Consider the following 14,743-nt stretch of genomic DNA (forward strand, 5'->3'; position numbering starts at 1 on the left):
GAACAAGACCATGCAGAATGTATAAAAAGTACCAGCTTCTTGGTTACATCGGAAACACTGATCAGATAAATTTGAATTTAATTTATTTATTTTTTGTGCTGTAATATATAATTGATGTAGAAAATTATACTGCACTAATCTTAACCGAACATTTATTGTATTTGTCATACTATCAAGACATAGTCTTGACCAATTTGTTTCTTCAATTTTAATATTCAAATCACTTTCCCATTTTTGTCTTGACTTATGGACTCCTTGTTTAATTGTCTGTTTTTGAATCAAATTATACATACAAGATATAAATTTTTTAATATTTCCTTTTTGAATTAAAATTTCTGTTTCATTAGACTTTGGCAATAACATTGTTTGACCTAATTTTTCTCTTAAATAAGCCCTTAGTTGAAAGTAACAAAATAAAGTGTTATTTGATACTTTACATTTATTCTTTAATTGATCAAATGACATTAATATACCTCCTTCAAACAATATTCCAGTCTGGTCTAACTAGGATTTTATAGAGCTGGTGAGGTGTTCACTTTTGGAGGTCAAATGTAACAGGGTAGTTTACAGTTTTCAGACAGAATACAGTAAATATGGGGACACTTAGGAGCATTGATGTATGGACGGTTCTTGGGTGCAAGTCCATAGCTTGCTGACGCTAACAACACAGGTAGTAATAAGAACATATGGCATACTTTATCATTTGGTGTTGAATACAAAAGATGGGAAGGCATTGAATGTAACTTTGAATAGGCCGTATTTGGAGCCGTAGTTCTGTTTGCTGCATCATAGGAATAATATGGAGGTCTGGAGAGGATGTAGGAGAAGTATGGCTTGGATTAGAAAGCATGTCTAATGAGGACAGGGTGAGCAAGCTAAGGATTTTCTTTTTGGATCAAAGGAGGATGAGACGTGACCTGATAGAGGTGTACAAGACGATAAGAGGCATTGATCGTGTGGCTAGCGAGAGACTTTTCCCCAGGGTGGAAATGTCTAATATGAATGCGCATGATTTTAAAGTGATTGGAAGAAGGGACAGAGGGATGTCAGAGAAATGTTGTTTTTACATAGAGTGCTGGGTGCATGGAATATCCTGCCACGGGTGGTGGTAGATGCAGAATCGTTAGGGACATTAAAGAAACTCCGAGGTAGGCATTTGAATGATAGAAAAATGTACGGTTATGTTAGATTGATCTTGGAGTAGGTTAAAAGGTCGGTGCTGCGTCTTGGGCTGAAGGGCCTGTTCTGTGCTGTAGCGTCCAAAAAAAATCTGGATTTTTTTTCTCCGTGATGTTGGAGGATGAAGAGTAACCTGATCAAAGTTTATAAAATTAAGAGAGGCAGAGACAGGGTATATAGTCAAAAGCTTCACTGCTCCAGGGGAGAAGGGGAGAGAGGGTGAAAGTGTCAGCTGGGGAGAGAGGGAATGGAAGGGGAGAGAGGGAGTGGGGAAGAGTGGGAGAATGGAGGGAGAGGGTGAGAGTGGGGAGAGAGGGAAGGGGGCAAGAGGGAGGAAGAGGGGAAAGGGGTGGAAGGGGGTAGAAGCACAAGAGGTTGAGGGGATGAGAAGGAGATGGGTTGTGAGGGAGGTGGGGAGAGAGGGAGAACCTGAGTCAGAGATGATGTTAATACCATGTGCCTTAATGACCACTGGCCAGTGGCTCTGACATCCACTATTATGGAATTGCTTTGAGAGGCTGGTCATGGCACACAGTAACTCCAGCTTTCCAGACAAAATTGACCCATTGCAGTTTGCTTACTGCTGCAACACATCTTTTCTTTTTAAATCTTTTTATTAATTTTAAACAAACATAAATGAAACATGAATAGAGAGTTTGAAAGTACATAGGTTAAGTATACATTCATATAGATGATAATCCATATATAAAAACCTCCCAAACTCATAGTAATTACGAAAAAAGGGAGTAAATAAGAAGAAAAACAAAAAAAAAGAAAAGAAAAAAAAATACCTAACCAACATGGGCCATTGTATTATGTCAAATATACAGAGTAGCATCAATAACTCAGCACCTCCATCCAAATAATTAGGGATAATAGAAGCAAGGTTTAGGAAAAGTCAGTTTAATTGATATGAAAATGTTGGATAAATGGTCTCCAAGTTTCTTCAAATTTAACTGAAGAATTAAAGACAACACTTCTAATTTTTTCTAAGCTCAATGAGAGATAGTTTGAGAAAACCACTGAAATATAGTTGGAGGATTAATTTCTTTCCAGTTCAATAGGATAGATCTTCTAGCCATTAATGTAACAAATCCAATCATCCGCCGGGCTGAGGGGGATAAATAACCAATATCCACCATTGGTAAACCGAAAATTGCAGTAATAAGATGCGGTTGCAATTTGATATTCAGAACTGTTGAAATAATACCGAAAATATCTTTCCAATAATTTTGCAAGCAAAGGCAAGACCAAAACATGTGGGTCAATGAAGCTACTTCAGAATGACATCTATCACAGGTTGGATTAACATGAGAGTAAAATCAAGCAAGTTTATCCTTGGACATGTGAGCCCTATGTACAACCTTAAATTGTATTAGGGGATGTTTAGCACAAATAGAAGAGGAATTGACTAATTGTAAAATTTTCTCCCACTGCTCAGTGGGTATAAGACAGTGAAGTTCTTTTTCCCATTCCTTCTTAATTTTTTCTGATACTTCTGGCTGTATTTTCATGATCATATTATAAATGACGGCTACTAAACCCTTCTGGCAAGGATTCAGAGTTAAATTTTTTCCGTAATGTCCATTGGACATAATTTCGGAAAAGACTGTAACATATTATTCAAGAAATTTCTAACTTGCAAATATCTAAAAAAAATGAGTTTTAGGTAAATTATATTTATTAGATAGCTGTTCAAAGGACATAAAACTATTATCTAAAAATAGATCACGAAAACATGTTATACCTTTTGTTTTCCATAATACAAAGGCTTGATCCATAAAAGAGGGTAAAAAAAAAGTTAGATATAATAGGGCTTGATAAGATAAACTTATCCAAGCCAAAAAATTTATGAAATTGAAACCATATTTGCAATGTATGTTTAACTATGGGATTAGTTATTTGTTTATTCAATTTAGATAAAAAGGAAGTGAAGATCCTAAAATTGAAAACAATGAAAAGTCTTGTACAGATTTACATTCCAAGTTTACCCATTGTGGGCAAGCAGCTATAGTCGATTCTTGTGTCCAAAATATTAAATATCGAATATTGACTGCCCAAGAGTAAAATCTCAGGTTTGGCAAAGCAAACCACCCTGCTTCTTAGGCTTCTGTAAATATTTTTTGCTTAGTCTAGGATTTTTATTCTGCCACAGATATGAAGATATTTTAGAGTCAATAATATCAAAAAAAGATTTAGGAATGAAAATTGGTAGTGCTTGGAATAAATACAAAATTTTGGGTAACACTATCATCTTAATAGCATTAATTCGACTAACCAATGACAAAGATAATGGGGACCACCTGGTAACAAGTTGCTTAATTTGGTCAATTGAAGGTAAAAAATTAACTTTAAATAAATCCTTATGTTTCTTGGTAATTTTAATACCCAAATAAGTAAAATGGTCTGTGACAACTTTAAATGGTAAGTGTTTATAAATTGGAACTTGCATATTTAATGGAAATAATTCACTCTTGTTAAAATTCAGTTTGTAACCAGAAAAGCTACCAAACTGAGCAAGCAAGGATGAGATGGCAGGAATAGATCTCTCAGGGTCAGATATGTATAGTAACAAATCATCAGCATATAATGATAACATTAAGTCCCTTCCGCACAGGTAATACCCAAAATATTAGGTGATTCACGAATGGCGATAGCTAAAGATTCCAAAACAATGTCAAATAGTAAAGTACTTAAAGGATAGCCTTGCCTCGTGCCACGGAATAACTGAAAAAAAGGAGATCTTTGATTATTGGTGAAAACCGAAGCCAAAGGTTTATAATATATTAACAATCCATGATATAAATTTTGAACTAAAATTAAAATGCTGCAACATATTAAATATGGCCATTCAACTCTATCAAATGCTTTTTCAGCATCTAAAGAAATGACACATTCTGGTATTTTGGATGAAGAAGTATAAATAATATTAATCAATTTTCTGATGTTAAAAGATGAATAATGATTTTTAATAAATCCAGTCTGATCTTCAGAGATAATTCGAGGTAATATATTTTCTAATCTAGTGGCCAAAATTTTACTAAAAATCTTAGTCCGTATTCAGCAAGGATATAGGCTGATAGGATGCACATTCAGTGGGGTCGTTATATTTTTTAAGAATTAGAGAAATAGAGGCATCATAAAAAGATTGTGGCAATTTACCTACAGTTAACACATCTTTAAAAATTTTACAAAGCCAAGGAGAGAGTATAGAGGAAAAGGATTTTAAAAAATTCTGCAGTATAACCATCCGGACCAGGGGCTTTACCTGAATTCATTGAAAAAATAGCCTCTTTTATTTTGGTTTCCATAATAGGTGCATCTAGAAGTACATTGTCTTCGCAACACATCTATAGCTGACACCATCTCCCTGACTCGACATTCATCTCAGGAGCATCTGGACTACAAAGACACCTATGTTACACTATTAAATACTAACTAAAGCTCTGCTTTTAGCTCCATAACTCCAATCAAACTATCACCAAATTCTTAGACTTGGGACTCTACACCTCCCTTTTCAATTAGATCCTTGATTTCGTGGCCAGCATAACACAATCGTTAAGGATAGGCAGCAACACCTCAGCCACAATTATTCTCAAGACTGACGTTTTGCAAGGCTGTGTCCTCAGCCAGTACTTTACTCCTGTACACTCACAACTGCCTGGCCAGATTCCGCACTAAATCCATGTACACGTTTACTGATGATACCACAGCAGTGGGCAATATCTCAAATAATAATGAATTGGAGTGCAGGAAAGAGATAGAGAACCAACTGACATGGTGTCAGGAAGAGATAGAGAACCAACTGACATGGTGTCCAGACCTTTCCCTCAATATCAGCAGAAGAAAAGGCCTAATCATTAACCAGGAATGACGGTACTGCACATGGTCCTGTCTATATCAAACTTGATGAAATCGAGAAGGTTGAGAATTTCACATTCCCAATAATTCTCTAATAAGAGCAGAAAATGCTGGAAATACTCAGCAGGCCAGGCAGCCTTTGTGAAGATTGGATGGGAGTCGATAATTCAGCAGGCAGGATAAGCAAGGTTTCTCTTTATGAAAGGCCTTGATACTGTTCTACTTGGGAGGTTGGACAAGATGGTTCAATCACTTGGCATTCAGTATGAGGTAGTAAATTGGATTCAACTTTTGCAGGAGAAGCCTGCTCCTGCCCCACTGAACTTACGTCCTCATACCTCAACTCTATTCTAACCCCTTGGCTCAGTTCCTTTCCATCAACGTGATCTACTCAGTGACTTTCAATTCACTGGCCCCGACTGCCTCATTTTCACCACAAATGTCCAGTCCCTTTTCTTAACAACTAAGCCTTAAAGCTCTCTGCTTCTTTCTCAATAAAAGAACCAACCAGTTCCTCTCCACCACCACCCTCCTCCATCTGGCAGAATGGTCTTCCCCCTCCATTTTTCCTTCAGCTCCTCCCACTTTCTCCAGACTCAAGGTGAGCCCTAGCTGTGCCTGCCTTTTTGCTGGCTATGTACAACAGTCTATGTTTCTAACCTTCCCTATAATGCTCCTCAACTCTTCCTCCGTCACATTGACGACTACATTGGTGCTGCTTCATGCACCCATGCTGAGACTGTCAATTTCATCAACTTTGCCTCTAATTTTCCCCTGCCTTTAAATTCAGTCTATTTCTGACATTTCTTTTCCCTTTCTATTTCCAACTCTGGGCACAAACTGTCTACCGGTAGCTTTTATAAACCTACTGATTCCCACCGTTATCTTGACTATACCTCTTCCTACCTAGTCTCCTGTAAAAATTCTATTCTCTTTTCTCAGTTGCTTTGTCTTCACTGCATTTTTTCCCCAAGATGTCCTCCTTTTTCAAAGGACAAGGGTTCTTTCCCTCCACTATTGATACTACCCTCAGCTGCATCTCCTCCATTTCCTGAACATCCCATCTCCCCGCTGCCTTAACAATAATAGAATTCCTCTTGTCCTTACTTAGCACCCCGTGAGCATTCACATCCAACACATCATCCTCCACAACTTCTGTCATCTCCAAAGAGATCTTCCCATCAAACATATCTTCACCCCCCCCCCCCAGATTCTGCAGTGATCATTCCTCCTGCAATTCCCTGACCACTCATCCCTCCTCATTATTCTCCCTCCTGGCACTTACCCCTGTAAGTGGCCTAAGTGCCCATTCACTCACCTCCATTCAGGGCTACAAACAGTCCTACCAGTCGAGGCAACACTTCACCTGTGAATATGCTGGGTGCTCTCAGTGCGGCCTCCTCTACACTGGTAAGACCTGTTGTAAATTGGGACACAGCTTCCTCATGCACGTCTGGTCCATCAGCCAAAAGCAGAAATTCCGAGTGGCCAGACGTATACATTGTGATTCATATTCCCATTCCGACATGTCAGTCCATGCTCCTCTTGTGCCATGATGAGGCCACTCTCAGTGTGGAGAAGCAACACCTCATTTTCAGTCTGCATAATCTCCAACCTGATGGCATGAATTTCAATTTCTCCTTCCAGTAAAAAGAATTTTCCTCCCTCTCCCCTCTTGTTCAATTCCCCACTCGGGCCTCTTACCTCTTCTCATCTGCCTATCACTTCTCCTGGGTCCCCTCCTCCTTCCCTTTCTCCTATGGTCCACTCTCCTCTATCCGATTCCTTCTTCTCCAGCACGTTTCCAACCATCTGGCTTCACCCATCACCTTCCAGCTATCCTCCTTCCCATCCCCCCCATTTTTATTCTGGTATCTTCCCCCTTCCTGTCCAGTCCCAAAGAAGGGTCTCAGCCTGAAACATGGACTGTTTACTCATTTCCTTAGATGCTGCCTGACCTGCTGAGTTCCTCCAGTATTTTGTTGAATTGAGATGTACAAAAAAGCTGGATGAACTCAGCAGATTGGGTAGCATCTGTTGAAAGAAGCAGTCAATGTTTCAGGTTGAAACCCTTCGTCAGGACTAAAGAAGGAGGGGGCAGGAGCCCTATTAAGAAGGTGGGGAGAAGGTGGAAAACCAATCAGAGGAAAGATCAAGGGGTGGGGGAGGGGAAGCAGGGAGGGGATAGGCTTTCCCCTTAGTTAAGGGGAAAGCACTATGGATAGTAGAAGAAGACAGAATCATGAGAGAGGTGACAGGCAGCTGGAGGAGGAGACAGAGTGAAGGTGGGATGGGGGAAGGGAGAGGGAGGGAATTACCGGAAGTTGGAGAATTCGATGTTCATACCAAGGGGCTGGAGACTACCCAGACGGTATATGAGGTGTTGCTCCTCCGACCTGAGTTTGGCCTCATCATGAGTAGAGGAGGCCATGTATGGACATATCCGAATGGGAATGTGAAGCAGAGTTGAAGTGGGTGGAAACCGGGAGATCCTGTCTGTTGTGGCGGACGGAGCGGAGCTGCTCGACGAAGCAGTCCCCCAATCTGCGTCGGGTCTCACCGATGTAGAGGAGGCCGCACCGGGAGCACCGGATGCAATAGATTACCCCAACAGACTCACAAGTGAAGTGTTGCCTCACCTGGAAGGACTGTTTGGGGCCCTGAATGGTGGTAAGAGAGGAGGTGTAGGGACAGGTGTAGCAGTTACGCTTGCAGGAATAAGTACCAGGTAGGAGATCTGTGGGGAGGGACGTGTGGACCAGGCAGTCACAGAGGGAACAATCCCTGCGAAAAGCAGAGAGGGCTAGAGAGGGAAAGATGTCCTTATAGGTGGGGTCCTGTTGAAGGTGGCGGAAGTTGCGGAGGATAATATGCAGGATCCGGAGGCTGGTGGGGTGATAGGTGAGGACAAGGGGAACGTGGTCCCTGTTGTGGTGACGGGAGGATGGGGTGAGGGCTGAAGTGCAGGAAATGGAGGAGATGCGGGTGAGGGATCCCTGCAAGCGTAAGTGCTACACCTGTGAGTCTGTTGGTGTCATCTCCGACATCGAATTCTCCAACTTCCAGAAATTCCCTCCCTCTCCCTTCCCCCATCCCACCTTCACTCTGTCTCCTCTTCTAGCTGCCTATCACCTCTCATGATTCTGCCTTCTTCTGCTACCCATAGTGCTTTCCCCTTAGATTCTTTCTTCACCTCTCCTGCCTATCCCCTCCCTGCTTCCCCTACCCCTCCCCTTGCTCTTTCCTCTGATTGGTTTTCCACCCTCTCCCCACCTTCTTTATAGGACCCCTGCTCCCTCTTTCTTTAGTCCTGACGAAGGGTCTCGACCTGAAACGTTGACTGCTTCTTTCAACGGATGCTGCCCGACCTGCTAAGTTCACCCAGCTTTTTTGTACATCTTGATTTGACCACAGCATCTGCTGTGCACTTTGTGTTTTGTTGAATTGGATTTGCAGCATCAGCAGAATTTCTCATGTTTATGATTTACAAGTGAAGCAGTGGTTCACTCAATCTTCATCAAAATGAGATGCTGCACTTATGGAGCAACAACCTTCAGTGAGAGGGAGTGACGTTGTGCTGGTTGCTCGTGACTTTAATTCCACATCCCACACCTATTCTGACTGCTCTGTAGTCTCCCACACTTTTAGAAGGCTCAATGCGAGCTGCAGGACCAAGCTGTTTGAACACGTGCAGAGTTCTGTAGATTATCAAGTTTTTCAAAGTTTGCTAACTCACTGTTTGTCTCCCCTCATTCTCCTGTGCTCCAGGGAATAAAGTCCTAACCTATTCAACCTTTCTCTGTAACTCAGTTTCTCAAGTCCCGGCAACATCCTTGTAAACCTTCTCTGTACTCTTTCAACCTTACTAATATCCTTCCTGTAGTTAAGTGACCAAAACTGTGCACAATACTCCAAGTTCGGCCTCATCAATGCCGTATATAACGTCACCATAACATTCCAACTCTTAAACTCAATACTTTGATTTATAAAGGCCAATGTACCAAAAGCTCTCTTTACTACCCTATCTACCTGTGACGCCACTTTTAGGGAATTTTGTATCTGTATTCCTAGATCCCTCTGTTCTGCTGCACTCCTCAGTGTCCTACCATTTACCTTGTATGTTCTACCTTGGTTTGTCCTTCCAAAGTGCAATACCTCACACTTGTCTGCATTAAACTCCATCTGCCATTTTTCAGCCCATTTTTCCAGCTGGTCCAGATCCCTCTGCAAGCTTTGAAAACCTTCCTCACTGTCCATTACACCTCCAGTCTTTGTATCATCAGCAAATTTGCTGATCCAATTTACATTATCATCCTGATCATTGATATAGATGACAAATAACAATGGACCCAGCACTGATCCCTGTGGCACACCACTAGTCACAGGCCTCCACTCAGAGAAGCAATCCTCCATTACCACTCTTTGACTTCTCCCATTGATCCAATGTCTAATCCAGTTTACTATCTCACCATGTATACCTAGCGACTGAATCTTCCTAACTAACCTCCCATGTGGGACTTTGTCAAAGGCCTTACTAAGGTCCATATAGACAGCATCCACTGCCTTCCCTTCATCCACTTTCCTTGCAACCTCCTCGAAAAACTCTAATAGGTTGGTTAAACATGACCTACCACGCACAAAGCCATGTTGACTCTCCCTAATAAGTCCCTGTCCATCTAAATACTTGTAGATCCTGTCTCTTAGTACTCCTTCCAATAATTTACCTACTACTGACGTCAAATTTACTGGCCTATAATTTCCCGGATTACTTTCAGAGCCTTTTTTAAACAACAGAACAACAATCCTATCCTCCAATCCTCCAGCACCTCACCCATAGATACCGACATTTTAAATATATCTGCCAGGGCCTCTGCAATTTCAACACTAGTCTCCTTCAAGGTCTGAGGGAATACTCTGTCAGGTCCTGGAGATTTATCTACTCTGATTTTCCTCAAGATGGCAAGCACCTCCTCCTCTTCAATCTGTATAGGTTCCATGACATCACTACCTGTTTGCTTTATTTCCATTGACTCCATGCCAGTTTCCTTAGTAAGTACAGATGCAAAAAACCATTTAAGATCTCCTCCATTTCTTTTGGTCCCATACATAGCTGATCACTCTGATCTTCAAGAGGACTAATTTTATCCCTTACTATTTTTTTTGCTCTTTATATACCTGTAGAAGCTCTTTGGATTATCCTTCACCACGACTGCCAAAGCAACCTCCTGTCTTCTTTTAGCACTCCTGATTTCTTTCTTAAGTATTTTTTTGCGCTTTTTATATTCCTCAAGCACCTTATTTGCTCCCTGTTTCCTATACATGTCATACATCTCTCTCTTCTTCTTTATCAGAGTTCCAATATCCCTAGAGAACTAAGGTTCCTTATCCTTATTCACTTTGCCTTTAATCCTGACAGGATTCCTGACACAAACCGTGCACTCTCAAAATTTCTCCTTTGAAGGCCTCCCACTTACCAATGACATCCTTGCCAGAGAACAACCTGTCCCAATCCACACTTTTTAGATCCTTTTTCATTTCTTCAAATTTGGCCTTTTTCCAGTTTAGAACTTCAATCCGAGGACCAGATCTATCTTTATCCATGATCAAGTTGAAACTAATGGTGTTGTGATCACTGGAACCAAAGTGTTCCCCCACACACACTTCTGTCACCTGTCCTAACTCATTTCCTAACAGGAGATCTAATATTGCATCCTTTCTCATCGGTACCTCTATATATTGATATAGAAAACTTCCCTGGACACATTTTATAAACTCTAACCTGTCTAGACCTTTAACAGTATGCGAGTCCCAATCAATATGTGGAAAATTAAAATCCCCTACTATCACAACTTTATGTTTCCTGCAGTTGTCTGTTATCTCTCTGCAGATTTGCTCTTCCAATTCTCGCTGACTGTTGGGTGGTCTATAATACAACCTCATTAATGTGGTCATACCTTTCCTGTTTCTCAGCTCCACCCATATGGCCTCGGTAGACAAGCCCTCTAATCTGTCCTGTCTGAGCACTGCTGTAACATTTTCCCTGACTAGCAATGCCACCACCCCCCACCCCACCCTTCATCCCTCAGCCTCTATTACGTCTGAAACATCGGAACCCTGGAACATTGAGCTGCCAGTCCTGCCCCTCCTGTAGCCAAGTTTCAGTAATGGCTATAATGTCATAATTCCATGTGTCAATCCACACCCTCAGCTCATCAGCCTTCCCCACAATACTCCTCACATTAAAATAGACACACCTCAGAAGATTATTACCACCACACACAACCCTTCTATTTGTGACTGCATGAAACTTTAACATAATTTATTTTCACCTCCCACTCCACTATCTGCTCTGGCACTCTGGTTCCCATCCCCCTGAAAATCTAGCTTAACCACCCGAATAGCACTAGCAAACCTCCCTGCAAGGATATTGGTCCCCTGTGGTTCAGGTGAACCTGTCTCTCTGGTACAGGTCCCACCTGCCCCAGAAGAGGTCCCAATGATCCAAAAATCTGAAACCCTGCCCTGTACACCAGTTCCTCAGCCACATGTTCATCCTCCAGAGCATCCTACACTTACCCTCACTGGTACACGGCACAGGCAGCAATCTGGAGATTACTACCCTCTATGTCCTGTTTTTCAACTTCCTACCAAGCTCCCTGTACTCGCTCTTCAGGACCTCCTGACTCTTCCTACCTATGTCATTGGTACCGATGTGTACCATGACATCTGGCTGCTCACCCTCCCATTTCAGAATGTTGTGCACTCGATCAGAGACATCCCTGACCCTGGCACCTGGGAGGTAACAAACCATCCGGGAGTCTCTGTCACAACCACAGAACCTCCTGTCTGTACCTCTAACTATCGAGTCCCCTATCACTACCGCTCTCCTCTTCTTCCACCCTCCCTTCTGCACTGCAGAACCAGACTCGGTGCCAGAGATCCGGCAGCTGCAGCTCGTCCCAGGTAAGTCATCCCACCTAACAGTATCCAAATCGGTATACTTGTTGAGGGGAATGGCCACAGGGGAGCCCTGCTCTGCCTGCCCTTTCCCTTTCCTGCACCTGACAGTAACCCAATTACCTGTGCACTGCTTCTTTGGCGTAACTGCCTTCCTGTAGCTACTATCTATAAACTTCTCATTCTCCTGAATGATCCAGAGGTCATCCAGCTCCTGATCCAGTTCCCTAATGTGGATTGTTAGGAGCTGCAACTGGATGCACTTCTTGCAGGTGTCGTTGTCAGGGACACCAGAGGTCTTCCTGACCTCCCACATCCTGCAAGAGGAGCATTCCAACATCCTGCCTGGCATTCTCTCTACTCTAAACAAACAAAACAAAACTTACCAGTACCTACCCCCGCCTCTGCCTGGTCACGCCAAAGTCTGTTGAGCCAAAGCTGTCTCACTCTGATTTAATCCACTCTGACGCTGGCTGCTGCGACAATGGCTGCTGTATATGGCGGTCTTTTTCTTTAAAAACCTTTTGCGCACTATGTCACGCACCTACCCAGTCTAGCCTCTTTTCCTCAATCAGTTTAAAAAATAATGCCTTCTCTCCGAGATGCCTCTACTTCTTCACTCTCCACCTCTTGCTTCAAACATCTTAATCAATTTCAACTTAACCTCCCAATTGCAGTAATCAATACTTTGATGTATGAATCTCTCATTACAACCCCATCTACCTGTGACACTGCTTTCAAGGAATTCTGGATTTGCATTCCCAGGATAATGCAACCGTGGCTGACAAGGGAAGACAAAGCCAAGATAAAAGCACAAGTGGGGCATATAATTGAGTAAAAATAATTGGGAAGTTAGAGGATTGGGAAGATTATGAAACCAACAGAAGGCAAGTAAAAAAGCCATAAAGGGGGAAAAGATGAAATATGGAGGAAAGCTGCCCAATAATATCAAAGAGGATATGAAAAGTTTTGTTCAGATATATAAAGAGTAAAAGTAGAGAGTAGATTTTGGACTGTTGGAAGATGACACTGAAGTAGTAGTAATGGGGGACAAGGAAATGTCAGACAAACTCAATAACTATTTTGCATCAGTCTTCACTGTGAAAAACACTAGCCATGTGCCAGAAGTTTGAGAGTGTCAGGAAGCAGAGTGAGTGCAGTTTATTAATAGGGAGATCAGTCTGAGGGTAGATAAGTCACCTTGACCAGATGGACTACACCCCAGGGTTCTGAAAAAGGTAGTTGAAGAGATTGTGGAGGCATTAGTCATGATCTTTCAAGAATCAATAGATTCTAGCCTGGTTTCAGAGGGCTGGAAAATGTTCAAGAAGGGAGGGAGGAGAAAGGAAATTACAGGTCAGTTAGCCAGTGTTTGAGAAGATGCTGTGCTCAGTCGTTAAGAATGTGATTTTGGGGTACTTGGAGGCACATGATAAAATAGGGCAAAGTCGGCATGGTTTCCTTAAGGGAAAATCTTGCCGGGCAAATTTGTTGGATTTCTTTGAGGGAATAACAGGCAGGATAGACAAAGGATCAGTCAGTGGATGTTGTTTACTTGGATTTTCAGAAGGACTTTTGCAAGGAGTTGCATATGAGGCTGCTTAACAAGAGTCCATGTTATTATAGGAAAGGTACCAGTATGGATAAAGGATTAGTTGATTGGCAGGAGGCATAGAGTGGGAATAAAGGGATGTTTGCTGATGGTGATTAGTGGGGTTCTGCAGACCATCACCTGGAAATAATGTTCGGGTTCTTGGATGTTGGGTAGTGAAGAGGCAAAAGGGGAGGTTTTGCTTTTCTTTTAGTTCCTGTAACAAGATGGGGGAATGATTTGCAAGGTTGAAGGGAAGATCTTTTCAGGTTTTGCTTTCTCTTTAAATTGCTACTCTTGATCCCCGTAAAAACGTAACCATCCTCCCGCTCGTGCGATCTAATCCAACTAGAGCTTGCTAACCCAAGGACCATATGTCGAGGGCGGTGGGCAGGGAGGAGCATTACCGCGCAGGCGTGACAGGGTCTTTCCAGAGGACTACAATCCCCGGCGTGCCATGCGCCCACGCGCATGCCCCCTGACGCCGGCCCGCCGGGGTTGCGGCTGAGTGACAGGTCCCGGGGCGCACGTGACCCGCTGTGGGGCGGACTGGCGCTGGGGTTGGGGGCATGAAGGTTGTGCATTGCGAGACGGACTGAGGAGCTGCCGTGATGTTGGGCAACAGCTGATGCTTTCAGCAACCGACCAAGTAAGTGCGCACCGAGGCGGTAAAATAGCATATAATTGACAACTTTCATTCTCAAATAACACCTTTCTACCCGTGAGGTTGTCAGTTGCAGTCGCTTTTCTCTGGAGATACACGTTGACAAGGTTTGTAATCTGCGAAGTCAAATGATAGCGTTATTTCACGATTAGCAGACTGTATGCAACTTAGATGCTGGAATATTCACATCCCAGCGAGGAGGAATCGGGGTTGCATTTGGACCGGACAGGATTTCTCGTCAGCGTCCACTATATTTTAGGGTTTAGTAATTGTTGCTGCGGTTGTCATTATAGCAGCAAACTATAATACTAAGCTATAATGTTCGTGCACCTGGAAAATATTGCAGCAAAGCATCATGCACCCTTGATTGTTCTGTGTTGGATGCGACCTTCCAGTGTGGCACTCCAGTGGTCTGCTAACAATTATCCCTGCAAGCGGCCAAAGTGCTACACCTGCCCATTCACCTACCCTCTGTTAACGAGCAGCCGGCG

General features: G+C 42.7%; 1 protein-coding gene across 3 annotated transcripts in view; it reads left to right on the plus strand.

The window, feature by feature from the left end:
- Positions 1-14,743, plus strand: part of il34 (interleukin 34) — a 123,844-nt gene that overhangs the window by 23,639 nt on the left and 85,462 nt on the right. Inside the window, exon 1 of one of the 3 annotated variants that reach the window (XM_059992510.1) lies at positions 14,132-14,237. The exons of the other annotated variants lie outside the window; for them this stretch is intronic. The gene's annotated coding sequence lies outside the window, so the exon portion shown is untranslated. Of the gene's footprint in view, positions 1-14,131; positions 14,238-14,743 lie in introns of those variants that run through there. 3 annotated transcript variants of the gene reach the window in all.

This window comes from Hypanus sabinus, chromosome 17 (genome assembly GCF_030144855.1).
Source record: "Hypanus sabinus isolate sHypSab1 chromosome 17, sHypSab1.hap1, whole genome shotgun sequence".
NCBI classification, from domain to species: Eukaryota; Metazoa; Chordata; class Chondrichthyes; order Myliobatiformes; family Dasyatidae; genus Hypanus; species Hypanus sabinus.